This window comes from Balaenoptera physalus, assembly GCF_965194825.1.
Source record: "Balaenoptera physalus genome assembly, chromosome: 2".
Classification (NCBI taxonomy): domain Eukaryota; kingdom Metazoa; phylum Chordata; class Mammalia; order Artiodactyla; family Balaenopteridae; genus Balaenoptera; species Balaenoptera physalus.
In genome coordinates, this window is record NC_138883.1 from 138,058,119 (window position 1) to 138,083,198 (window position 25,080).

Below are 25,080 nucleotides of genomic sequence, written 5' to 3' on the forward strand. Positions count from 1 at the left end.
TCTTTTGTGCCATTTACTATAAGCAACATTCGGAGGTAGCAGCGTGTACGTTTTCAGCCCTGGCAGGAGAGCCTGGGAGCCCCAGGAGCGCGTGGGGTCCGCGCCGCGGCCGGGTCTGCACGCGCCGGAACGAGCAGCACAGCCCCCTACCTGGGTGGGAAATCCACGGGCGGCCGCCTCCGGGTGCGGGCGGAGCGGCGTCCGCCCTGGTGGCCCCGCCGGCAGCTCCGGCGAACGCTGCACTGGGGCGATCGCCGCGGAGGCAGGAGTCCACGGGTGTCACACCTGCATCACGGCGCCCGCGCCGCCGCCGCAGCCGCCGCCGCCCGCCCTGGCGCAGCGCGCAGCGCGCCGCCGCCGCCACACCGAGCACCAAGGGCGGGAGGCTCCTGCGTCCTCTATTCAGTGGGATCAGATCCTAACCCGCTTTCTACCCGGCCTGAGCATTAAGGCATTCGCGGCGGGCAGCTCTTCGCTTCTCAATCTCCTTCTGATTGGAGACGGAGTGTTCGGGATAGCTGGGTGGGAAGGGGACCCAGCGGGACCCCAGGCTCCCTGGATTTGCAGAGCAATAGATGTTAAACTTCTTATTCCTCGAGTTTCGAGTTTCATCCCCCAATGATTATTGTCATCTCCTTCGCGCTCTCCACCTCGCCTGGGGCAAGGGGGCGCTGTGTACTTCACACCCCCTTTCACCAGCCCCAAACTAGGACACGTCAGAGGACACGACTCAAATTCCTGGGAAGGGGAATCCTCTGATAGACCCATCCCCAAAGTACCTTAGCTAATGGATGTCATTAAATCGCTCTGTCCTGTGACCTCATCGGGGAACTGAGAAGAACCTACCTGACCAGTGGGAGAAAGGAGGAAGTCTTGGGGGGCTTGATGCATTAAACCAAGCCCTTCACCTACATATGTCTCCCACCTAACAGCCCCCACTCTCACTCTACCCACAAAAGAGTTCAGCAAATTGAACTGCCAAGGCTTACCCTGCAATGAAAGGCTCTTTTCAGGAGCAAGGCTCCTTCTAGGAGACAGTGAGAAGCAGGGAAATGGCACTGGAAATTCAGAAGTGAAATCAAACAACACACTGCCTGAGGTGCCTGGTCTCTTCTAGGGCCTGGAACTACATCCCTTTCCTAATAGTGGAGGCAAGGGCTAAAAGCCTCTTCCCTTTTCCACATCCAGCACAACCCGCCATCACAAGGTCTTTGGTACCATCTCCTCACCACCTCTTCCATCAGCGCACTGCCCAGAGGGTCTCTGTCTCTTCCCTATTTCAGGCCCCCATCATCTCTCACCTGGACCTCCTCCAGGGCTTCAACTGCTCAGCCTCCTAGACTCAGTCCTTAAAATGTAAACATGACCTTGATTCTTTCTTACCTAAAACCATGCACTGGCCATGTCCTTAGAAAAGCTGAGACTCTAACACATCTCCCTTAGTCACCAAAGATCAGGCCCCTGCAGAACCCTACAGCCTCCCCGCCACCATCTCCATCTTTTCCCCCCGTACTCCAGCCATAACAAACTTTTAATTTCTTGCACGTGCCTCACTCTCTCACCTCCAGGCCTTTGCATGTTCTTTTCTGTCTGCCCAGAATATCCTCTTCCTCCTAATCTTCTTTTCCCTGCCTAATGCCTAATGGTCCTCAGTTGAGCCATCTCTTCCTTGAGGAAGTCCGCCCTCATCCCTGGAATAAGGGAGTTCTCCCAGCTCTGTGTGCATGGGGCCACCACTGCTTCCTCTACCACAGCACCCAACACCTGTTACTAAAGTTGACTTCCTAGTGTCTGTCTCCCTCACTAGAACATAAGCTGTGGAAATGCATGGTCTCTTGTTTGCTGCATGTGCAAAGGCATATAGTGTCTCTCAATGTATATTAGTGCAGCCACTATCCAGATTAAGATATAGAACAGTTCTGGCATCCGGAGGTTTCTTTATGACCCTTACCAGGCAATAACTACTCATCTTCCATATGTAACCACTATTCTCGCCTCTTCCAGTGTCAATTATTAGTGCCTGTTCTTGAACTACATATGAATGGAATCAACAGTTTTATATTATTTCAGATTTTGAAGGTATATAATATATCTACCTATTTTATATATATATAATATATATGGATAAAGACAAATTTTACTTTTCATTTTCCAATGCTTATATCTTTTATTTAAACTTTTTCTTGCCTTATGGCTCTGGCTAGGACTTCTCATACAATGCTAAATTAAAGTGTCAATACCTAGTCTTATTCTTAGATTCAGGGAAAAAGTCTTCATACTATTAAGTATGATGTTAATTACAAAAGTGATGATAATGAAGAGCCTTGTTTTATTCCTAATTTCAGAGGGAAAGCATTTTTACCACCAAGTATGATGTTAGCCATTGGTGTTTATTTTTATAACATTTATCAGATTAAAGAATCCTGAGAAGGAATATCAGGGAATAATAGATTCCCTTCTTCTTTTAGTTTGCTGAAAATTGTATAATAAATATGTTAAATTTTTTTCAAAAGTTTTTTGCATCTATTGAGATGACCATATAGTTTTACTCTTTTATCCAACTTGGGTAATTACGTTCACTGACTTTTGAATGTTAAATCAACCTTATATTCCTCAAATAAACCCTACAGGGAAATGATGTCATATCTTTTTTATATATCACTGTATTTGATTTGATATTTTGTTTAATATTTTATATTAAAAATATTCTATGTTCATGAGCGACATTAACTTATAATTTTGCTTTCTTGTAATGTCCCTGTCAAGTTTTTATATCAAGGTTGTGCTGACCTCATAAAATGAACTGGAAAGTTTTTCTCATTTCTATTATCTGGAAGAGTTTGTATAGATTGGTATTCTTTCTTTTTTAAAAGTTTGAAAAAATTCATCAGTGAAACCACTGGAGCCTAAATTTTTTATTGTGAGGTTTGTAATTACAAAGCTCACTTAGGGACTTCCCTGGTGGTCCAGTGGCTAAGAATCTGCCTTCCAATGCAGGGGATACGGGTTTGATCCCTGGTTGGGGACCTAAGATCCCACACACCACAGGGCAACTAAGCCCGTGCGCCATAACTACTGAGCCCATGTGCCACAACTACTGAGCCCACACGCCATGACTAGTGAGCCCCTATGCCGCAACTACAGAGCCCACGTGCTCTGGAGCCCACACACCACAACTAGAGAGGAGCCTGCATGCCACAACGAAGAGACTGCACGCCACAACGAAAGATCCTGCATGCTGCAACTAAGACCCCACACAGCCAAATAAATAAATATATTTTTTTAAGTTCAATTATTTTATTAGCTATATGACTATCCAGATTTTCTATTTCTTCTTATATCAGCTTTGCTAAACCATTACTTTTTCAAGGATTTTATTTTTATTTTTCATTTAAGCTTTCAAATTTTTTAGCTGCAGTGATGCCCTATTTTCATTCCTGATTTTGATAATTTGCATTTTTTTCTTTCTATTACTCCTTGCCTTGGATTTATCAATTTTATTATATTTACCAATAAAAAAACAAATTTTGTGAATTTTGCTCTGTTATGTTTCTAAAGACTAAATTCTGCTTTTTTCATTTCCTTGCTCCTTCTTTCATTTGATTTAATTTGCTGTCTTTTTCTTCTTGAAATGGAAACAGATTATTGGTTTTTAATAGCCTATAAATTTCCTTCTAAACACTGATTTGGTTATGTCTAACAAGTTTTATATGCTCCATATACATTTCTGTTCAGTTCAAACTATTATACAATGTAGACTGTGATTTCTTTGACCCATGGGATTATTGAAGTGTAATTTCCAAACATTTAGAAGTTTCTGTTTTCAGCTTGTCCAATCTTTTCATTGCTTCTTTATCTTGTTTTCTACCTTCTTTTTCATTAATCAATGTTTTAATTAAATTTTATATATATATATTCACTTTAGCTTTCCCTTTTAGTATTTTTATTTTGCTTTGATACTCTATTTATATAGTGCAACTCTAATTGCATTCTACCTTATCATTTATCACTTCCCAAACAATGCAAAAATCTTACAAAAGTTTAACTCCATTTTATATACACACATGCACACACACACACATACAGTGACCAAACTTTAAGTGTAAGGATTAGTAAACAGACCTAAATCTTCTTTTTGAATAGTTAGGTCAGTAGCTTTGTCCAAGCAAGTTTTCTGAGCTATTCATCTCCCATGCAGAAACAGAAAGAGAGCCAACGGTCTCTCTCTCCATATGTATTTCAAATAAACTCCTCTCACATTACATGAGTGAATTTCATTTTATCACCTGACCCTTAGATGTCAACATGACACCACATTTGAAAACTTGCTATAAAATAGGGTTGACTAGCCTTAGCTAGTTCCTTACCATCCTTATCATGAGAAGACAGATGTGGACTGAACTGAGTTCTTTTTAAATATTTATTTATTTTATTTATTTATTTGGTTGCACCAGGTCTTATTTTATTTATTTATTTTTATATTTATTTTTGGCTGTGTTGGGTCTTCGTTTCTGTGCGAGGGCTTTCTCCAGTTGCGGCAAGCGGGGGCCACTCTTCATCGCGGTGCGCGGGCCTCTTCACTATCGCGGCCTCTCCTGTTGCGGAGCACAGGCTCCAGACGCGCAGGCTCAGCAGCCGGGGCTCACGGGCCCAGTTGCTCTGCGGCATGTGGGATCCTCCCAGACCAGGGCTCGAACCCGTGTCCCCTGCATTAGCAGGCAGACTCTCAACCACTGCGCCACCAGGGAAGCCCCTGAGTTCTTAAATATATATATATATATAATATATACTTATATTTAATACATATTAATTATATAAGCACTATTATTTAAATATATATATATATACACTAAACCCGACAAGACATTGTTATTATTGTTCTTTTAAAAAGTCAATATTTTTCTACATATTTAACCAGTTCTTCATTCCTTCTTGGAGTTCTGTGTATCTATTTGGAGGTTCCTTTACTTCAGTCTGAACAATTCTTTTTAGTATTTCTTGTAGTGAACATCTACCAGAGACTAATTCTTTCAGCTTTTCTACAACTTAAAATGTCTTAATTTGACCTTTATTTTGGAAGATTATTTTTCACTATGTATAGCATTCATAGATGGAAGTCTTTTTTTCTTTCATTACTTTGAAGAAGTCAATCTATTGTCTTCTTGCTACCATATGTTCATTTGAAAACTTCTGATAGTCTTGTTATCACCTCTCTGAAAGCAGTCTTTTTGCCTTTCACTGCTTTTAATATTTTCTTTCTATATTTTCTTTCAGAAGTTTAATTATGATGTTCCTACATATAGTTTTATTTTTTTTCTGATTCTGAGCATCTTGAATTTGTGGGTTAATATCTTTTATCAGTTTTAGAAAATTCTCAAACTATCTTTTCAAATGTTGTTTCTGCCCTATTTTCTCTATCCTGTGCTCTTAGATTGAGAAAGCACATGTTACACATAATTAAATGGTTTTGATATTATCCCACATGTCTTTTATGTTCCATTTTTTCTATTCCCTTTTTACCTTCTTTGTACTTTAGCTTGATAATTTTCTATTGACCTTTCTCTGGGTTCACTAATCTTGTTTTCTGCTGTGATCAATTTGCTGTTAAACCCATCCAATGAGTTTTTAAGTATAGATATTACATTTTTCAAATGGCTACTTGATTATTTGACATAAGCTTTGTTGAATTTTTCTTTTTATCCATTCTGCCCATCATTTTCTCTATTTTCTTTAACATATATATAAGAAAATCTATTAACTACAACATATGGATAATTTATTTTATTATCTTTTCTGTTGATTATTAGCAAACATTTTCTTGCCTTTTTGCATGTATCCTGTTTTTTTCTTGTATGCCAGATACTGTGTAAAGGAACCACTGAAAACTGAAGTTACTCTTGTTTTCCTCCAGAGATGGTTCACCTTGCCCTCTGTTATACAGATAAGATGAGGGGTTGATTGCCTCAATCCACTCAGGAATAAGCTTCCAAGGAACTGGATGTTAGCTCTACTTAGACTAATTTCACCTCTGTGTTCACATGTCTCAAAGATGAGAGCTGCCATGTGTTTATTGTAGGACATAGCCTCCAGGGAGAATTTTTCTCATCAGCACTATGAGACTGCAAAATATTTCACTCTGCCTTTCCAGTCTAGCACCTAGCTTCTTATACCCCCCAACTCAGCATTCAGCAAAGATCCCATCAGGCAAACTGTCTGTACATTTGGGTGTTTTCTAGATTTTAAACTGGCATACAATCCATATGGTGGTCTAAGGCTCTGCCGTTTTCTCTTCCCCTAGTATAGCCCCTCTGCCTGATCCTCAGCCCATGCTTGGACTTAGCAAATCCATAAGGAAGAAAAGATAAAATCAGCTCACCCCCCTAGGAAGAGCTCTTCCTTCTTTGGAATGTTAGTTCATTTAGTCCTTTTTGCTTTCACTATTCTCAGATATCGTTTAAAATATGATTTCTATAATTTATTCTTTTTTTCTAGTTGATGTGCAAGATTAATGGCATGCCACCACCTGTTAAATACTACTGGAAAGCAGAAATTGATTTGCTAACTGTTTAATCCTCTCAACACTTTTATGAGGTAAGTACATTTTTCAGACAAGTTGTGTAACTTGCCAAAGATCACTTAATAGTAAGTAATGAAGACAGGAGATGAACCTAAGCTATCTCATCCTAAAACCAGGGGTGACAATAATCATGATGATATATTGCCTCCAATGGATGGGAATATTCTTTTTCAATAAAGAATGCTAATTCTTTATTAGCATTAAGTAATTAGGTAAAAAAATGTTAATTCTGACTTCTAACTGAAAATCTGAAGGGAAGATCATTTTTGAAACTTCCTTTTGAGATTCATTTTGAGTCAGATATGCAAGTTATTTAAATTCAAGGCACATCTCTCAACAAAATTTTTCTGTAGAAACTAAATGACCCTTTCCTACCCCTCAAGCCCCAAGAGACAAACCTCACTTAATCAAAAGTGGTTTTGGTCATATTTTCTTCAGGAAACATGAGGGGTAACTGTCAAGTTTTCTGTGTCCTCCTCCCACAGAATTCTATTGTTAATTATGACAATTCACTTCAGGAATACAAATGCATTGAGGGGAACACTTTCACTTTATATTTTCATTTTTGGAATGTAAGTGCAGTGGACTCCTAAACTGCTTGCCTAGAACAGCAAAGGTTAAGGTAATTAGAGTAGAAATGGGAAAATCCATAATCAATTTGTGTTTTAAAAGGGTCGAAGAATACCAAAATGAGAGCTGAGAGGGCATCAGGCAGCCGGTGGTTTGTGGCTGCAAAGGGTGAGTCACAACTGAAGCTATAATATGGAAACCAGCACATTCTGAAAAGCACTGGTGTTCACCCTTTTCTTTTTCACTTAATGTTTTTTTATTTTATTTTTATTTTATATTGGAGTATAGTTGATTTACAATGTTGTGTTAGTTTCAGGTGTACAGCAAAGAGATTCCATTATACATATATATGTATCTATTCTTTTTCAAGTTCTTTTCGCATTTAAGTTATTACAGAATATTGAGCAGAGTTCCCTGTGCTATACAGTAGGTCCTTGTTGGTTATCTATTTTAAATATAGCAGTGTGTATATGTCAATCCCAACCTCCCAATCTATCCCTCCCCCCCTCCTTCCCCCCGGTAACCATAAGTTCATTCTCTAAGTCTGTGAGTCTGTTTCTGTTACATATATACAATGGAATGTTACCCAGCCATTAAAAAGAATGAAGTAATACCATTTGCAGCAACATGGATGGACCTGGAGATGATCATACTAAGTGAAGTAAGTCAGACAAAGACAAATATCATAAGATATAAATGCAGAATCTAAAAAAAATGATAAAAATGAATTTATTTACAATACTGATGTTTACTCTTTGTGGGCCTTTGCCTAAGAATAATGTGATAATGATAAAGTCTCTTCTAGCTACAGCTTTATCAGTAGAAATAATTAAGATGCAAAAGAATCAGAATCTCTTCCACTCGCTCTACTGACAGGGAGGAACTTCAGACTTGACCATGGCAAAAGTCAATATATGAACTTACTGAGAAAGACTTGATAGTTGGTTTTTAGAATGGAAAGTGTCACCTGATACTGCAGAAAAACCAAACAACTCCATAAAGAAAACAATTGTCTGCCTGAAAGCAGACTTTTAAAACTAAATCTAAAAAAGGAATCCACAAAATCCCATCACAGGATTTTAAATTTTTCCATTACCTTCTGCTGCTTCCCAATTAACCAAAGAAGGCAGTGATTTCCATGCATTGGCCGTGTCCGCCAGACTTGCTGGTTCATTTCCTGGATTTTATCACTCTGTAAATTTTGATGGTTCAATTATATTACCATCAAACGATGTTAAAATGCCATCCTTCCTGTATTAAAAAAAAAAAAATTTAACACTACCTGCCAGTATAGCAATCAATTTAACAGCTGCTTTTATCATGTGCTTACCATTTGAAAGGCATTCTATGTATATTTTTGCTAATTTCCCCAAAACACTGCAATTTATGCACTTTATTTTCATTTTCCAGATTAAAAAAAAAAAAACAAGCTTAGAGTGGTCAGGTAATATGTCTAAGGCCACACAACCAGTAAGCAATAGGGTTAAGAGTCAAATCATGGTAAAATTCCAAAGCTTGGGTTCTTTCCATAAAATCACTCTTCTCCTATTGGAATAGTCTTGGTTCCAAACTAGCTGTCCTGTCTTATCCCTCCTCCTGCCCATTGCCACACCTTCCATTCTACCCAAATCGGTCTGTTCCCTCAAATATTTTGTATTTATTTTCTCTTCTGTATCTTTACACACACAATTCCTCATACTAATATTGTTTCTAATCCTCAACCCTATAAAAAGCTAATTTATCCTTCAAGTGCCTGCTGAGATTCACTTCTTCCAATAAACCTGCCCAGACCACCTTACTTCCTCCCCCAGCTCTTCATAGCAATCTCTCCCTTCCAGATATGTATATGACATATGTTCTATTTGTTCATTCATTCATTCAGCAGATCTGTATTCACTTCAAGCACTGGAAACACAGAGATGACTGGAAGTGAAATCCAATAACAAATAGATAAATATAAAATGTGTTTTAAGTATATTAATATATATGTGAATGTATATACACACATTTATATGTTCAACAATATTAACAATAGCTGATATTATTGAGTGCCTATTATGTGCCAGGCACTATTCTAGGCCACTTAGGTGTTCTAACTTATTTAATCTTCACAACTCTTCAAAGTAAGTACCTTCTTATTTATGAGAATACTGACACACAGAGAGGTTAAACAAGTTTCCCAAGGAAGATGAGGATCACCTACAATATTCACTACACCCTTCTTCTCCTGGTCCCTTTGATGAACTTCTCATCTTCCTTGGAAACATTTGGAAAAGATGTGAACCCCATAAGTGGCCCATGAATGACCTAAGTAAACCCAGTCAGTAATTCCAGTAAATAATTCCAGTGCCCTGGCCCATGATCCATCCAGAAACTCAAGCCTAACAGCATTTCTTTGCAACAGAAATTGGCTCAAGGAGGTCCATAAGATCACACTAAAGAAAAAATTACTTTTTCTCTTCTGGACATGAATGAGGAATCATCAAATAGCCCTGTTTGCTATCAGCAGCCATTTTACAACCATGAAGAGGACCAGCATGAACACAAAGTTTACTGTCTTAACCTAGGTTTCCCTCACTTAAGCCAGTATTTCACTTTCCACCTGCTCTTCATCCCAATTCTCCATCATAGAAGGTTTTAATAGTCATAATGGTACTGCATGCCAAGGCCTAGCACCATCCTACTTTCTACCAACAATGGGGTCCTCATTGCCATCTGACCAGTGAATGATGCAGTCATAGAATCCATCCTGAGTGACTCGTTTCCAGGGCCCTTTATGGTGCCAGCTGTCATAGCCTAGGTTTTCCCCTGAAAGCAGAGCCTGAAGCAAGGGTTTACACGTAGGTAGTTTATTTTGGTAAATGAGCCCAGGGAACAAGAGTAGGGAGACTCTGAAGAATGCAATAGAAAAGTAAATTCAAGGACACAGTATCAAACTAGTCACTGTTGTTGGCAACTGGACATTGGTCCTGCTGGGAAGCTCTGAGGAATTGTATAGAATTTGACTGAGAAATGTCACCCAAGCATTGGAGGACTGAAACGCTTATCTGCCAGTTTCCATCTCCTGTTGGTCAAAGGTTGGAGCATTGAAGGTTAATTTCACACTTGCACATTTGCGTATGCAAAAGTGTCCAGCTGGTCCTCCAGTTGGTTTAGCTGCCTCACAGAGGCTTCACAAAAGAAGTGATGATTCTGTGACTGGATCATTCACTGGTCCTCTAGTTGGACAAGCTGGTTCCCAGAAGAGTCCCATATCTGGTATCAGAAAAGCAGAAAGTAAAAAATACACTGTGCAGCTGAGGCAAGGTGCTGATACACTTGGGCAGAACTGACTCCTGCACCCATGGCTAGATTAAAGGTGGACTCAGAGGATATGAGTTGGGGCACAGGAGGTGTCCACACATAGTACCAGTTGTCAGAGAGAGACATGAAAAGCACCTGCAAGCTCAAGGCCATCAACCAGCTGCTAGAATCTGGCTACCTCTGTATTTCCAGTAATGGGAACACATTAACTTCCTTATTTTTTAAGCAACTTCTTTCTTCTTAATCCCCCCTTTATTAAAAGGAAACTACTAGAAAAAAAAAATATATATATATATATTTATGAATTGTGACATGTCACGTAGTGGTAGGAAAGCAGCCAGAGATATAGAATTTGTTTTCCTTGAGTATAGGATTTGTTCACGTCATTGGTTGTGAAGCCTTATTGGTACCACATTGGCCATGTTCAAAATGTACATAAGCTACTCATTTATGTGAAATAAAGCAAGCTGTCTTTTCTGTAACATGAAGCCTAAATCATGCCAACTTTTACAGAGGGGATTCTCTACTGAAAAAAAACCAGTATTTACAAAAGAAGCAAGAAGTTTGTTAATGAGCTCAGTTTTTCATTCCACAAATTTAGGGTGCCTCTCATGTACCTGTCATCATTGTTGTCTTCCCTGGGGATACAGCAGGGAAACAGACAAAATTCCCCACCATCAAGGAGTACTGTCTAGTAGGGGAAACAGACAGTAAACTCAAGGGAGGAGGAAAGGTAAGACCAGACCAACATATATTTTTAAAGGATCATCTGGTTTCTGTAAGGGACTGGGGTGGAAGCAAGGAGACCATTTAGATGTTGATGTAGCACTTTGGGCCAGAATGATGGTGGCCCATCATTGGTGAGGGTGGAGGTGATGAGAGGTGTTCATTCCTATCGCCTTTATTGTGCAAAGCAGTACAGTCTGTGAAGAAGGAAATACCTGAGGGAGAAAATGGATTCTAGAAGGAAATGGAGAAGGGAGTAAAATATAAAAGGTCACTGGGTAGGTGTTAGGGAGGACATTTGATTCAGCTGGAAGGACAGTTGCAAAGTGTGAAAGAGCCATAGATTGAAAGAAGTGTGGGTGATGAATTGAATCTACTTTGGTGTTAATCAATAGGCATATGATTGATAACATTGGAATATTCTAATTACTTTTCATTTCTGGGTTATGTTTCTTTAAATACAACATCAGGCAAAGTCTGGACTCTGTGGGACCTAATATACATAGAGTTACACAGACTTACACAGAATGAAATTTGTCCTGTTTAACACATTTTGAAAGTGATTTTTAAATATTTTTACTCTTATGATTTTTACTCATAAATCTTTCCCTCTGAGATATATTAAGTTCCAACTCCTGCAAAGAAAATTAGATAGAAGACAGTTTAGCTATGAATCAAACTAGAATTATGATCAAAGAGAGTCTCAGTACATAGAATGTAGTATAGAAATTAAGTTAGCTAAGTTTGGACCTCTCATATTAATCATTTCATAATTCATATTTTCAAATATTTACAGCTCATTGAGCAAGCCTATTTTCTTTCCCTGTGGAAAGATGCTTGGTGCTTAAGGGGCCCTGTGATTTAGTAAGGATAATTATGTGAAGTAAAGTACAAATGACAAGTGACTATTTTTGTGATTTTCTTTGCCTCCTTTCCGAACTCAGTAGAATGGTGAAGTAGGGGGGAAACTGGATGACCGTTTGAGCAGGGAGCAGGGGTTGATCTCTTTATTTAAAAATATTATGGGCAACAAATTATTCCTTTAAACTGCAAGTGTATTCATAGTGTAAGCTCCATCACACCTCTGTGTGATGATAGTAATACCTCAGTTACCTAAAACAGTGGGCAATGGGGCACTGACAGAGAATAGAGGGGAAGTCCTAAAAACTTGGAAACAGGGAAGTGGGGTTTGGTCCCATCTTTGCTATCATCTAGCTATGTGGCTTTAAGAAAGTCACGTGGCTTCAACAAATGATGTTGGGAAAACCGGATATCTACATGCAAAAAAATGAAGTGCAACCCTTACCTTACACCGTATACAAAAATTAACTCAAAATGGAGCAAAGACCTAAATATAAGAGTGAACCCTATAAAACTATTATAAGAAAACAGAGGGGAAAAGTTTCATGATATTGGATTTGGCGTTTATTTCCTGGATATGTCACAAAAAGAACAAAGCAACGAAAGCAAAAAAAAAAAAAGATTAACTGGACTACATCAAATTAAAAGCTTCTGTGCATCAAAGGAGACAATCAACAGAGTGGAAAGGCAACTCAGAGAATGGGAGAAAATATTTGCAAGTGATCTATTTCCTAAAGGGTTAGTATCAAGAATACATAAAGAACCCTTACAACTCAACAACAACAACCACAAAAGCAACCCAATTGAAAAATGGACAAAGGACTTGAACTGGTATTTCTCCAAAGAAAACATAAAAATGTCAGAAAGCACATGAAAAGGTACTCAGCATCACTAATCACTAGAGAAGTGCAAATCAAAACCACAATAAGATACCACATCACACCCATTAGGATGGCTATTATTTTTAAAATGAAACAAAATACCAAGCATTGGCAAGGATGTAGAGAAGCTGGAACTGCTGTGCACTATTGGTGAAAATGTAAAACGGTGCTGCTGCTATGAAAAATGGTAAGATTGTTCTCTAAAAAATTAAAAATAGAATTATCATTTGATCCAGAAATTCCATTTATGAGTATATGCCTAAAAACTTAGAAACAGGGACTTAAAGAGATGTTTTTAAACATATGTTTACAGCAACATTATTCACAATAGCCAAGAGCAGGAAGCAACACAAGCGTTCATCGACAGATGAATGGATAAGCAAAAGGTGGTATATACATACAATGGAATATTATCCAGCCTTAAAAAGAAGGGAATTCTGATACATGCTGCAACATGGATGAACTTGGAGGATATTATGTTAAGTGGAATAAGCCAGTCGCTAAAGGACAAATACTGTATAATTCCAGTTATATAAAGTACCAAGAGTAGTCAAGTTCATAGAGACAGAAAGTGGAATGGTGGTTGCCAGGGTCTGGCAGGAGGGGAATGGGAGTTGTTCCTTAATGGGTACCGAGTTTCAGTTTTGCAAGATAAAAAGAGTTCTGGAGATGGATGGTGGTGATGGTTGCACAACAATGTGAATTACCTAATGCTGTTAAACTGTATACTTAAAAGTGGTTAAGATGAAAAATTTGTTATATGTATTTTATCACAATTTTTTTAAATTTAAGATAATGAATAGAAAATGCTTTCACAGTGTAGGATATACAGAAAGTGCTCCAAAAATAACAAACTTCATACTTGCTATTTTATTAAATTTCCTGAATTGAGGCCCAAGATGGTCCCATTATGTCAAGTTCCTTTCTGGGGAAAAGAAAGCATATGGTGAAATTAAGTCATCAGAATTTTTAGAAGTGCCTGACACATCATTTGGTCTCATTCCCTGGGGAAAAAAAAAAGTTACAATGCCTTGCCAACTCTTAGAATTCTTATTTCTAACATGAAGTGTTTGGACAATTCACTAAATCATCTGTAAGTTCCTTCGTCTCTCATAGTTCTCTGTTCTAAGTCAATACTTTGTAAACTGTGCTCTGTAGTTCTAGTCTTCCAGGCAAAGGACACACTAAATCACTTGAGTTCTGGATGCTTCGGTACACACACACGCACGCACACACATACACACACACCCTTGTTTCAAGCAGAGATGCTGGCTTTTTCTATATTGAGGTTATGTTCAATATTTACTTTTCTACAACATTTTTCTAATTTAAAAAAAAATGAAAGCTCTGTTTCTAAGGAAGTAAGTAAATTTTTCAGATAAATGAAATTTATCTTCTTCAAGTACAAAACTTTCATTTTAAATTCTACATTTCATGAGAATCCTATAAAAACTGACCCTTGTCCCATACCTTCTAAAAGAGGATTCCTGGACCATAGTCTGATTGGTAAAGCTTGGCTTCACCAGGGACTGACATGCAGTGAACTATGCTTTACATGGAATTATAACTATGAGTTTCTGTTCTCTTTTCAGGAAAACACAAGACTTTGAGACCAAAATGAAAATAATAACTCCTACTAACCCAGTTCTTAACTCTTCGTCTGTCAGTGCCCCGTCCATCTTCATGGTACTGCCATCCAGTACCATGCCTGGTTCCATGCCTCCAGCTCTGCCCAGCTGTTACCTCTATTAAGACTCCCTTCATCTGGCTGAACTCTTATCATCGTTAAAAACTCAGCTCGTGGGCTTCCCTGGTGGCGCAGTGGTTGAGAATCTGCCTGCCAATGCAGGGGACACGGGTTTGAGCCCTGGTCTGGGAAGATCCCACATGCCGCGGAGCAACTAGGCCCGTGAGCCACAACTACTGAGCCTTCGCGTCTGGAGCCTGTGCTCCGCAACAAGAGAGGCCGCGATAGTGAGAGGCCTGCGCAGCGCGATGAAGAGTGGCCCCCACATTCATCCATGTACAATGCTTGGTGTCAGTCTATTTATCTCTTGTAAAAATAAAATACAGTGTGTGTGTGTGAAAAAAAAAAAAAAGAAATTCAAAAGAATGTGCATCAGTGTTTGAAGGGAGTTTCTAAAGAATTTCAAAGATGCTTTAAGCAATGGCAGTGTCATTATAATAAATGATTACTTTGAAGAAGAGAACATTCATGAAAAAAAAAAAAAAAAAAGAGTGGCCCCCACTTGCCACAACTAGAGAAAGCCCTCGCACAGAAACGAAGACCCAACACAGCCATAAATAAATAAATAAATAAATAAAATTTCAAAAAAAAACTCAGCTTGTGTGTTCCCAACTTAAGGAAGCCACCCAAGCTGGGTGAAGTGCTTGTCCTTTCATCCCCAAATATCCTGTCCATCTGGATACCACGTATACACATGTATACCCAGGCACTTACCATTTTTATTATCATTCGCTGTTTTTCAGTCTTCTCCTTAGCTAGGTATATGCCCCTCAAGCCAAACTCTATGTTCTCTTCATGTCTGTATCCTCAATGCAGATGACAGGGCCGGAGTATTCAATATGTACTATTTAACTGAACTAAAATAATTTTATGTCATCTTAAAATTTCATGGATAATTGACCCTTTTTTCATAGCCAACTTTCCTTGATGTCACAGATGAGTATTCTACCATGCCTCATCTTTTAGTTACACCTAGATAATTGAATGTTAACTCCTGTTAACGAGATTATTTAATGACATAGAAAAATACAAATAGGAATGAAGTAGGAAATCTAAATACAAAGCTGTACAAACTTCAGTAAAATTCTGTGAAAGCAGTAGTATATATTGTATATGTATGCAGAAACGATATGCACACACAATACGTATCTATATGCATATATATGGAAGTGCATCAAGATTGTTAACAATGTTCACATCTTGTAAGGATGTCTACAGACACTTTAAAAATACATTTCTGAAACTTTCAGTTTCCGGTCCAGCATATAAGGAGTTTGGAAGTCACCACTCCATTCTAACAGGTGAAAAGCTGAACAAACTGAAAAATTAACAACTCTTGTTAGATTCATAAAAGAAGTGAGGTCACAGGACAAATTGCTGCTCCCAGCATTGGAGAGACGTGCAGATACAGAGAATCATAATTTACTGAAGCAGAAACGCTTGAGTAGAAACCTCCACAGGAACCAGTGCTGGGGCTGGAAAACCTGAACTATAATTGATGAATTGCTGGAGGCTCAGTGTGGACCCGTCTGTGAGATAAAAACTCCAGGCGGACCCAGCCTTAGGGACTCCCCACATTGTTATGAGTTTTGCCTCCAGAGGCTTGACCAGGTTCTCACAGTGAAGATCGGAGAAAAATCCACTCATGCTTCCTGTAGGGGGAGGGGGAAAGTGGCTGTTTTTAAAAATGCCAGAGCATTCTATTCTTCTTAACAAGGCCTGCCCTCAAGAGAAACTACTTTGCCAGAGTCGAACCTATTGGGTTTTTGTCAGAGCCTAACTAGCCCAGGGGAAGGGAAACACCCAACTCTAGTTCCCTCCAGTCCCTCTTAAGCCCCCCACCCCCACTTAAGGGGGCTGGGACTGAGAGGCACTTGCGAATTTCACAGCCAAGGAGCACAGCCTCACAGAAAGCCTGAGACCTAATCACAGGACTACAAAACACCTCCCCTACCCCTACACCTCACCACATCACCAAAGGTCTCTTTACTGGCATTTCTTCTACCCAGTATATCATGTCCAGCTTTCAACAAAAAATTACAAGGCATACTAAAAGGCAAAAAGCAGTTTGAAGAGACAGAGCAAGCATCAGAACCACACTCATACATTGCAGGGATGTTGAAATTAGCAGATCTTGAATTTAAAACAGTTATGAGTAACATGATAAGGGCTCTAATGGTAAAAGTAGACAACGTGCAAGACAAATGGATCATGTAAGCAGAGAGATGGAAATTCTAAGAAAGAATCAAAAAGAAATGCTAGAAATCAAGAACACTGTAATAAAAATAAAGAATGCCTTTGATAGGCTCACTAGTAGACTGGACAGGGCTGAGGAAGGAATCTCTGAGAGTGATGACAGAGACTTCCAAAACTGAAAGGCAAAGAGAAAAAAGACAAAAAACGGAACAGAAGATCCAAGAACTGTAGGACAACTACAAAAGGTATAACATCCAAGTAATGGAAATACCAAGAAGAGAAGCGAGAAAGGAACAGAAGAAATATTCAAAGCCATGATTGCAATAGGCGTGGGGTGGGCGCACGCAGCCCTTAGCACAGGGCATTTGGGATTGGCTGTTAGCGGTCCTGCTCCCACTAATGGGCGACATTGCGGTGGGCCCCTCCCCCTCCTCTTCCTCTGTATAAAAGGAGCCCGAATTCTGACTGGGGGAAGATGGTTCTTTGAGACAGTTGTCTACCATCTTCTCGGCCTGCTGGCTTTCTGAATAAAGTCATCATTCCTTGCTCCAACTCATCCCCCTATATATTGGCCTGTCGGGCAGTGAGCAGAGCGAACCTGGACTTGGTACCATAATGACTGAGAATTTCCCTAAATTAATGACAGCTATCAAATAGCAGATACAGGAAGCTTACAGAACAGACAGGATAACGGCGGGGTAGGGGGGGTTATTAGGCATATAATACTCCAACTGAACAAAATCAAAGATAAAAATCTTAAAAGGAGCCAGAGGGAAAAAATGCCTTCCCTCTAGAGGAGCAAAGATAAAAATTACATCCACCTTTTCCGCAGAAACCATGATGCAAGCAAGAAGAGCATTTTTTTCTCTCAACACTTCAACATTTGAAGTGTTGAGAGAAAAAAATGAATGCCAACCTAGGATTCTGTATTCTAAGAAGTTATCCTTCAAAAGTGAAGAATACCTTTTTCTTTTTCTTTTTTTGGCCACACCGCACGGCTCGTGGGACCTTAGTTCCCCGACCAAGGTTCCCCGACCAAGGTTCCCCGACCAAGGATCAAAGTCGGGTCCTCAACAGTGAGAGCTCGTTGTCCTAACCACTGGACCACCAGGGAATTACCAAAAATACTTTCTAAGGCAAACAAAAAATTGAGAGAATGCGTTGCCAGCAGTCTTGCTTTGAAATGTTAAAAGAAGTTTTTTCAGAGAGAAGGTGTTGGTTCAAAACGAACAACCTGGAGCTTCCCCGGGTGAAATCTGAAAGGGGCCCCCAGACACAGAGGGCGAGGAGAGACGGAAGGAAGAGGCAGACACTCCAGCCTGGTAGGTGGTAGGTTTAACAAGCACGGGAACTTGGTACCAAGGCTGTGGCCCCAGAATCATACCCCGGCCCCTCCCTCCAGGTAAACTGGCAGAAAACCACAACTAACCATATCCTCTAGCTGTGTTCAGAGCGCAGGAACAAGAGTCCATCCACAGGAAAACTGCGGCAAGCTGGTTCAGCTTCACAAGCAGGACAAAGCCGCCCTGCAGCTTATTACCATCTCATTATAATACTAGGATCTCAGCCATCCGCATCAGAATGGTTCGACCCCGCTTCCCACCCAAATGCCAACAACCATACAAGGGCGGAAAGGAGGTGGCAGCCCAGTTCCAGGAAGAATCCCGCCTATTCCCGGATAACCAATGCAGATGCCTCCCCCGCATTAACCTTGCCCTTAAGATCTTGCCTGAATCATCCCCTTGGGCGAGAAGTTGATTTGCGAACTAAGTTCCTGCTTCTCCATCCTCTGGCCATTGAATAAAGGTTGCCTTGCTTCCATCTCAGCTTTGGTTTCGGTTTTGGCTGCACGAACTTGAATGGAAAAAGAATCTTCCCCTCTGAGGCCAGCTAGGGCTCAAGTAGGGGTCCACGCGACCTAACTCGGTAACAAAGTTATCTTGAGGCTTGTCTGAGGCTTGTCTTGGGCACCGCAAGAGAAGTCCATCTCCACACCCGCCAGAATCTTAAAGTTTATATAGAAGCCTGAACAGGGTTCGGTCACACATACTGTCCCGATGGTCTCAGCAACAGATCACTCTCAAAGCTACATCCTTGAAAATGGCTCCCACTGTGGGAATCGTGGGCAGAGCATACATGCCAAGGATAGGGGTGGGGTGAAGAGCCTCCCATTTCCCTGGTCTTGTTCACACATCATCCAGTGGTCACATCCTCTGATGACCTCCTCCAACAGAAGGAAATCGATATGGGTCAGAAACTCAGATCCACATAAAGAAAGGAAGAGCGTTAGAGAAGTAATACATGCAGGTAAATAAAAACTTTTACTTTTCTTATTCTTAACTGATTTCACAGATAATAGTTTGTTACAAATAACAATAGCAACAATGTACTTGATTATGTATGTTTATTATGCATACAATATAAGCATATGCAATTGTATATATAAGCATATACACTTCCATATGCTTCTGTATGAGTGAGATAAATGACAGCAGTAATATAAGATACAAGCAAGGGACAGGAGGAAGGAATTAGGAATATTTTGTTTTTATAAGGTACTTGCACTACCTGCGAAGCAGTATAGTGTCATTTGAAATTAGACTTGCATTATCTGTAAATGTACATTGCAAATTCTATCCAGGGCAACCATTAAAAAAAAAAAAATGAAGAAATATAATTGATATGCTAAGAAAGGAGAGAAAATGGAATCATATAAAATGCTCAATTAAAACCACAAATAACAGAAAAAGAGTGGAAGACAAAAATAGGAATAAAGAACAAGGGCAAGGAATAGAAGATAGAAACAAATATGGTAGATATTAATCCAACGATATCAATAATCACTTTAAATGTCGATGGTGTAAACACACCAATTAAAAGATAGACTTTGACAGAGTGGATCAAAAAACAAGGCTTAAGGGAATTCTCTGGCCGTTCAGTGGTTAAGACTCCGCGCTTCCACTGCCAGGGGCCAGGTTCCATCCCTGGTCAGGGAGCTAAGATCCCGCAAGCCACGTAGTGCGGCCAAAATAAAAAAGATTTAACTATATGTCGTCTACAAGAAACCCACTTTAAATATAAAGACACATGTAAATTAAGATTAAGGGATGAGTAGACAAAGCACAGAGGATTTTTAAGGCAGTGAAACTAATCTGCATGATAGGTGTACGGTAGACGCATGTCTTTACACATTTGTCCAAACCCATAGAATATACAACACCAAGAGTAAACCCTAAGGTAAACTAGACTTTGGGTTTTAGTGACGTGTCAGTGTAAATTATTGACTGTAACAAATGTACCACTCTGGTGGGGGATGTTGATAATAGGGGAGGCTCTGCATGTTGAAGGGGCAGAGGATATATGGAAACGCTGTGAACTTTCCACCCCACTGTGCAGTGGAAATGGGAAAAACTTTTTATTGAATAATTTTAATATCTTTCTGCACTCTCCAAATTTACTGTAATGAGTGTGTGTAAACAAAGATAAAATATGTTAAAATTCTACCACCTCCCTTTTCCTAACATTTGTATGTGGAAAAATCAGTGACCCATCGGGCTTCTCCAAGTCTTGAGTTGTTTGATGAGTAACACGATCCTCTTCTTTGGCACTGATTGAACTTGTTCTGCAATAAAAACATTGAGAAAAGACTATGACCCTCCCAGGTTGGCATCTTCCTCTGGTCTGTGCTCCTAGGCCTCCCGCCCTGTAACCAAAAGGATAATGATAAGTGTGACTTCGGGGCACTCTTATGCATGATGAAAAGCTTATTGATTTGGAAGGTGATGTTCTCCAAGAGTTTGCCACAGAGTCAGTAACAAATCATTAATATTTCATGGCTTTTCTGTTCATGTGTGAGGACAACTCCAACTGGTCTTCCTGAGTCATCAGGGAGAGGGCAAAGGCTGCTGGGGACTGCAGCATCCCCTCGGAAACTGCTGAGCTCAAAGTGGGACCTCACTCCACGTATACAGGTCATCATAGACTCTGAGACATGGGTCAGACGCCAAGATGTATATTTAGCCAGGAAGCATGTTTCCATGGCAATCTTAAACTCCTGTGTCTGCCTTTCTTCCTCCATCCGGTGTATTAAGTCCACATTCAGCCCCTGTGGGCTTTGCCCATCTGCTATGCAGCTGAGGCCTCAGCTGCTTTATGGGCTGCTGATAATCTTGGAAAGCTAGGGCAAAACCCAGACAATAATGTTCACAGCACTTATTTTGTGATTGCTTGACATTCTTTTAAGAGTCTGTTTTCAATTCAGAGACATTCGGAGAGATTTCACAAGGCAGGTCATTGTAACAGTATTTGCAACAGCAAAACACTGGAAATCATCTTAATGTCCAACAAGAGGGGACTTGCCTAGATAGCTATTTCTTCAGCTAAGTACCAGATGAGGAAGTCAACTTGCATATAAAGTCCATGCTGTATGCAAAATAAGCACTAGAATCATATGCATTTAGCTGCATTTGCTTAAATTGAATGCATTTATAACATAATCACACTGTACTCATAAAACTAAAAAAAAGGCTATATTAAAAACTTATTATCCAAAAAAAGGTATTGAAGGAAACAGAATAACTTCACTATCCAACGAAAAAAAAAACCTTATTACTCAGGGGGCTTATGTAATCCCTTTTTAATTCCCCTCCTCAAAATTTTCCTGCCATTTTCCAACTATGATAATAATTAAATATAAATTAAATAAATCACTATCCTGGTCTGCAGAATGTGCATAACCAGACAGAGTAAATGTTCACTGAATAATACTTTCCAGTCAGGCTGGATTGTCAGGGACTGATGGAATTGGCCAGCCTGGCTAGAATGGGACTGGTCACGTGATGAATGCAGAGTACATGGAAATATTGTCAGACCACAGAATTCTAGAGAGGGACAACACAATGCAGAGAGGACCTGATCCAAACCCCCATTTAACAGGTGCAGAAGCTGAGGGTCAGAGAAGCCATACCCTAACGCAATTCACAAGCTAGCCCAGAGGGGTGAGGACAAGAATCCAGGTCTCCTAATTGTCCATTCTAAGTATATTCTGATGCTTTCTTTTTTCAGAGAGTAGGAAACTGAGAAACAGAGAAGGTGGATGATTTGAAAGTGCAGCATTGAGAAACATACACAGAGCATACAAGCAAACCTAGCACACAGTGGAACTCAATAAACGTTTGTTGAATGCAGTTCATGATATGTTAATGATCTATTATTTCAGATTTCAATTTTTTTAAACTTCAACTTTTTTTTTTTTTTTTTTGGCCACCCTGCACAGCATATGGGATGTGGGATCTTAGTTCCCCAACCAGGGATCAAACCTGCAACCCCTGCATTGGAAACGCAGTCTTAACCACTGGACCACCAGAGAAGTCCCCAGATTTCAATTTTTTGAGCCAATATAATATGTGCTCATTGTAAAATAAATAAATAAATACTAAAGTATACAAAGATAAAAATTAAAACTCAATCCCCTCTATCCCACATCTAGAGGTAACCACTTAACCATTATTGACAGTTTGAAGAATATCCTTCCAGATATTTTCATATATATATAATTTTTAAACAAATGTTGATTCATAATGTTTTTTTAATATTTATTTATTTATTTTGGCTGCGCCGGATCTTAGTTGCAGCATGCGGGATCTTCTTTGCAGCGTTAGTACTTTTTCTTAGTTGGAGCATGCGGACTTGTTCTTAGTGGCAGCATTCAGACTTCTTCTTAGTTGTGGCATGCATGAGGGATCTAGTTCCCTGACCAGAGATTGAACCCGGGGCCCCTGCAATGGGAGCGTGGAGTCTTACACACTGGACTACCAGGGAAGTCCCTGATTCATAATGTATTCACCTCTACATCTTTTTTTAATTTACTAATATATGAAAGACATTTTTCTGCATCTGTACACATGGATTGCTTTATTTGTTATAATGTCTGAATAATATTTGTCCATCTCTCTCACACTACTACTCTCCCTTGACCAAATTAAAAAATTTGTCTCCCTTGAGAATTTCTCTCCCTTGCCCAAATTAAAAAATTTCTTTCCCTTGAGAAAATTAAAAAGAGAATTGTGGGAGTTGACATTTTATAAATGGTGCTGGGAAATTTGGACAGTCATCTGGAAAAATACAAAATTAGATCCATTCTTCACACCTTATGCTAGACTAAATTCCAAATGGGTCAGAGGTTTAAATATAAAGTATGAAAACATGCAGAAGAAAACGTGTGTGAATGTATCTAATTTGAGACTGGGGAAATCTTCCCTAACCATGACACAGAATCCAGAAGCAGTAAGGCAAGAATGGATCAATTTGACTACATAATTTCTTTTTTCTTAATGGTCACACAAAAGAAAAAAAAAGGGAAAGGGAAACAATAGATTTAAAAACACACTTAAGGGGATTAATCAAGATGGCGGAGTAGAAGGACGTGCTCTCACTCCCTCTTGCTAGAGCACCAGAATCACAACTGGCTGCTGGACAATCATTGACAGGAAGACACTGGACTTCACCAAGGAGGATACCCCACGTCCAAGGACAGAGGAGAAACCACAGTGAGACGGTAGGAGGGGCTCAATCAGAGTAAAATCAAATCCCATAACTGCTGGGTGTGTGACTCACAGACTGGCGAACACTTATACCACAGAAGTCCACCCACTGGAGTGAAGGTTCTGAGCCCCACGTCAGGCTTCCCAACCTAGGGGTCCGGCAACGGGAGGAGGAATTCATAGAGAATCAGACTTTGAAGCCTAGTGGGAATTGATTGCAGGACTTTGACAGGACTGGGGGAAACAGAGACCCCACTCGTGGAGGGCGCACATGGAATAGTGTGCTCATTGGGACCCAGGGGAAGGAGCAGTGACCCTGGGGGAGACTGAACCAGACCTACCTGCTAGTGTTGGAGGGTCTCCTGCAGAGGCGGGGGCTGACTCTGTTTCACCATGGGGACAAGGACACTGGCAGCGGAGGTTCTGGGAAGTACTCCTTGGCGTGAGCCCTCCCAGAGTCTGCCATTAGCCCCACCAAAGAGCCCAGGTAGGCTCCAGTGTTGGGTTGCCTCAGGCAAAACAAGCAACAGGGAGGGAACCCAGCCCGACCCATCAACAGTCAAGTGGATTAAAGATTTACGGAGCTCTGACCGCCACAGCAACAGTCAGCTCTACCCACCACCTGAGCCTCCCATCAAGCCTCTTAGATAGCCTCAACCACCAGAGGGCAGACAGCAGAAGCAAGAAAACCTACAATCCTGCAGCCTGTGGAACAAAAACCACATTTACAGAAAGATAGACAAGATGAAAAGGCAGAGGGCTATATACCAGATGAAGGAACAAGAAAAAACCCCAGAAAAACAACTAAATGAAGTGGAGACAGGCAACCTTCCAGAAGAAGAATTCAGAATAATGATAGTGAAGATGACCCAGGACCTCAGAATAAGAATGGAGGCAAATATTGAGAAGATGCAAGAAATGATTAACAAAGACCTAGAAGAATTAAAGGAGAAACAAACAGAGATGACCAATACAATAACTGAAATGAAAACTACACTAGAAGGAATCAATAGCAGAATAACTGAGGCAGAAGAACGGATAAGTGACCTGGAAGACAGAATGGTGGAATTCACTGCTGCAGAACAGACAAAAGAAAAAAGAATGAAAACAAATGAAGACAGCCTAAGAGACCTCTGGGACAACATTAAACGCAACAACATTCACATTATAGGGGTCCCAGAAGGCGAAGAGAGAGAGAAAGGACCAGAGAAAATATTTGAAGAGATTAGAGTCGAAAACTTCCCTAACATGGGAAAGGAAATAGCCACCCAAGTCCAGGAAAAACCCAAGGAGAAACACGCCGAGACACATAGTAATCAAAGTGGCAAAAATTAAAGACAAAGAAAAATTATTGAAAGCAGCAAGGGAAAAACGACAAATAACATACAAGGGAACTCCCATAAGGTTAACAGCTGATTTCTCAGCAGAAACTCTACAAGCCAGAAGGGGGTGGCATGATATACTTAAAGTGATGAAAGGGAAGAACCTACACCCAAGAGTACTCTACCCGGCAAGGATCTCATTTAGATTTGATGGAGAAATCCAAAGCTTTACAGACAAACAAAAGCTAAGAGAATTCAGCACCACCAAACCAGCTCTACAACAAATGCTAAAGGAACTTCTCTAAGTGGGAAACACAAGAGAAGAAAAGGACCTACAAAAACAAACTCAAAACAA

General features: G+C 40.0%; 1 protein-coding gene across 3 annotated transcripts in view; it reads right to left on the bottom strand.

Annotated features, from left to right (window-relative positions):
• SV2B (synaptic vesicle glycoprotein 2B) overlaps nucleotides 1-25,080 on the bottom strand; it is a 250,581-nt gene that overhangs the window by 197,310 nt on the left and 28,191 nt on the right. Inside the window, exon 2 of one of the 3 annotated variants that reach the window (XM_082449082.1) lies at nucleotides 8,244-8,398. The gene's annotated coding sequence lies outside the window, so the exon portion shown is untranslated. Of the gene's footprint in view, nucleotides 1-150; nucleotides 4,406-8,243; nucleotides 14,897-25,080 lie in introns of those variants that run through there. The other 2 variants (XM_082449081.1, XM_082449083.1) reach the window with 2 other exon arrangements.